Source organism: Mchenga conophoros, linkage group LG16, assembly GCF_057382185.1.
Source record: "Mchenga conophoros isolate Kocher_MC1m ecotype Shallow Benthic linkage group LG16, M_conophoros_male_GT1.1, whole genome shotgun sequence".
Classification (NCBI taxonomy): domain Eukaryota; kingdom Metazoa; phylum Chordata; class Actinopteri; order Cichliformes; family Cichlidae; genus Mchenga; species Mchenga conophoros.
Window position 1 is genome coordinate 9,962,075 of NC_140541.1, and position 3,579 is coordinate 9,965,653.

Consider the following 3,579-nt stretch of genomic DNA (forward strand, 5'->3'; position numbering starts at 1 on the left):
GTTTGTATTGAAAGGAGCAAATATTAGGGCAGTAGTTGAATATTATGCTTTATCAACAGAATTAAAACCTAAAAGCACAGACCATTCTGTTAAATGTCCATGATTTAAGGTTCTTGAAGTCTATTGTTTCATCACTTTGCAACATTTGGCAAACTGCAGAGTGGTGGCCTTAAATAGTAAAACTATGTACTATAATTTCCAGTATTTGTTCTGTATTTTGTCATATCTTGTTGTTAATGTGAGGTTTTTGGGGGGGTTGTGTTTGTTTGTTTTTTTGTTTTGTTTTCCCCCCCCCCCACAATTTCTCAGATGAAATTGCATTAAGTGATGCTGAAACAAAGGACAGTGAGAGTGAATCAGATGATGATGACACAGCACTCACAATGTCGGCGTGTGGCACCAGTGAGCCTGTACATGCAGTAGCTGATTCCACAAACACAGCGCAGCTCCAAGACACTGTAGATTGTGGTAAGTTACCACTAGCTTGGTTTCTGTGGATAAAATGTTTGTTACAAATATTAAAACTTAATCAAATTGTGTAATCAGCAGATGAAGGACCACTCACAATGCCTGCAGCAAGTGAGACTGCTGCTCCCTCTGAAGGTAAGGGGTGCAGTTGGTTCTCTAAGCGTATTATTGTTTCATCACTTTGCAACATATGGCAAACTGCAGAGTGGTGGCAAAAAGTCACTTGGATGAGTGACAAAATGTTTCTCCCACTGAAAACGCTACGTCCAGATTAACAGAATCAACATTTTGGGATTTACTTACCTGGATGATTGAGCATGCATCAAGAGACTTTTATTCAACTTTTTATTTAGTCTTTTATTCACAGCGGAACACTAAATGTTGTCTCATTTTAGAAATTTGATAAATTTTCAAAGAGAATTTTAGCTCGTTTTGATATTGATGGTAGCAACACATTTCAGAAGTTAATACAGGGTAGCATCCATTCTTTTAACAAGCAAATGTTTTTTGTTTTTTTTGTTTGGTTTTTTGTTTGTTTTAACTACTACTACTTTATATATCTTCCAGAGAAAAATGCTGCTCAATCCCACAATTCATTTCATTTATTTATTCATTTTCAGGCACAACAAATACCTATATTGAACATAAAATACACAAAACAAAAAACAAAACTTGCCTGAAAAAGGAGTGGGACGAAGAAAACTTATTAAATCCCACCCCTATACTCACTCATCAACAAAAAAAACCAATAAACTTCCCACAGCTACGCCCATCATTGCATACAGACCCATCAACAGCCCCGGGCAGATACAAGCATCTAAGCGGCAGCTCGCAACCAACAATTAGAGCCTTCATAACTGAATACAGAATATATAAATTATAAATTGCATTACCACAGGTAACAGGCAGTAATAACTACAAGTAACAGACACACATACATATACATACATATATATCTACACACACAAGTACATATATGTACATACATACGCACACTTTATTTTTTTATTTTTTATTTTGGAATCCATACCAGCAATGGTAAGAGGACAGACATTACAGAGCACACTAAAACCCATTATTGAGTATACTGTGACCAGACCAACTGTTTGTAGAGAAATTTAAATCTATGAATATTTTTGCATTGTTTCAATTGTAAACTCAGACTGTTCCAGATTTTCACACCACATACAGACACACAAAAGCCTTTACGGGTTGTTCGAGTTCTGGGTAATTTGAATTCTCCAAAGCCTCTCACATTATAAACCTTTTCTCGAATTTCAAATCTAGTTTGTAAATTTGCCGGTAAAAGTTTAGTAAAAGCTTTATACAAAATTATGGATGTATTGTAATTAACCAGATCCTGGAATTTAAGTAACTTTGCCTGAAGAAAGAATTTGTGAGTATGATCTAGATAACCAGCCTTGTGAATAATACGCAGTGCTCGTTTCTGTACTGTGACTAATGGATTAGTTGTATTTTTATATGTATTTCCCCACACTTCCACACAATATGTAAGATATGGAAGAACCAGGGTACAGTACAGAGTACGAAGTGCATCTTTATCAAGGAATTGTTTCACTTTGTTCAAAACTGCGAGGCTTCTGGAAATTTTGGTTTTTATGTGTCTGACGTGGGGTTTCCATGAAATTTTGTTATCAATTATAACTCCCAAAAATTTGTTTTCACTCACATTATCAATTGGTACACCTTCAATGATAATTGGTAATTCTATATTATATTTTAAATTACCAAAAAACATTGCTTTAGTTTTATTTATATTTAATGATAATTTATTTATGTCCATCCATTTTTTTATTAATTTTAGCTCCCTGTTTACAGTCATTACAAGATCAGTATAATCATCGCTACTGAAAAATATGTTGGTGTCATCTGCGAACAGTATGAGTTTAAGTACTTGAGAAACATCAAACAACAACGAGCAACAACAATTCCCGAAGAGCTCCCAAAAACATGTGGTCCAAGGCTGAGGTTGCTGCAGTGATGAGGCATTTTAAAGACCACATAAACGAAGGGAAACTAGCCACCAAAAATGAATGCAGTCATTGCAAATTGGTAGAAGATCCGGTGTTGGCAGGAAGAACAGTTCAAAACATAAGAGATTTTGTAAGAAACAGAGGATTAACTGCAAGAAGGCAGAAAAAAAATGAACTAAAATAACTGTTTAGCCAGATGTGGTTTTACATCTTGGTCAGATTGCCAATTGTTGTTAACACTGATGTTCTGTTTAAAGAAAAAAAAAAAGTTCTTGTTAAATACAGAAGCAGTTTGTATTTCATAATTTTTACATTTAATTTATTTAGGGTTTTTTTTTTGACGGGTTATATTTAAAATAAAAAATTATAAATGCATATTTTCTCCCCTTAATATTTACCTTTAAACTATTAAAATTCATTTTAAATGTTTTTAATTTTTCTGTTTTCTATATTTTTATATTTCTGTGGGAAGCGTGGGCATTTTTGTCCATAGATTTCTTTTTTTATTTATGGTTAAAATTAATGTTCAGATCCAAGAACACTAATAAAATGATGTTCCAGTAATCCTGTGTCCTGTCAGATGTGTATTTATGGTAATGATGAGCTATTTAAATATTACATCATTGTCCCTTTAAAGACCCAATATTGTTTTTTTGGACCTCATAAAACACATTGTTGTCAAGTGGACAATGTCTCCAGAAAACACAATAGAGTCTGGTTGGTGTGTATCAGTGTATCTAGACTTCTATAGGGAGTGTATGAGGTCTGAAGTGACCCAAATTTTTTTCAGATTTTTTCGAACACTTTAACCTCACTCCCTTGGCTCTAAGTCCTTTGAAAAGGGTAGTCCACTTAAACCACCACCGGGCGGATTGACGTAGGATAGTCCCTCCATACCACATAGACCCGTGTGTGTGTGTGTGTGTGTGGTCTTAGAAGAAAAAAGTAAGTTCCAACTGTATGTTTATGCAATTTTACTTCAGGATTAGGTGACAGAAATTAAGTTGACAGTCCATAGGTGATATAAGGTTACTGTAATGAGTATCATTAGTGAGCTTGCATCCCACCTGCACTGTGTAAAACAACAGGCCAAGCCTCACAGGAGTGGCCTGACTAC

The 3,579-nt window shown here is 34.7% G+C and overlaps 1 long non-coding RNA gene across 1 annotated transcript; it reads left to right on the plus strand.

Annotated features, from left to right (window-relative positions):
- The first annotated feature begins 304 nt into the window (after window positions 1-304).
- Window positions 305-1,058, plus strand: LOC146556293 (uncharacterized). Its single transcript, XR_014888937.1, has 3 exons — window positions 305-468; window positions 547-603; window positions 1,036-1,058. It is a non-coding gene; the product is annotated as an uncharacterized LOC146556293 (long non-coding RNA).
- The last annotated feature ends 2,521 nt before the right edge of the window (window positions 1,059-3,579 follow it).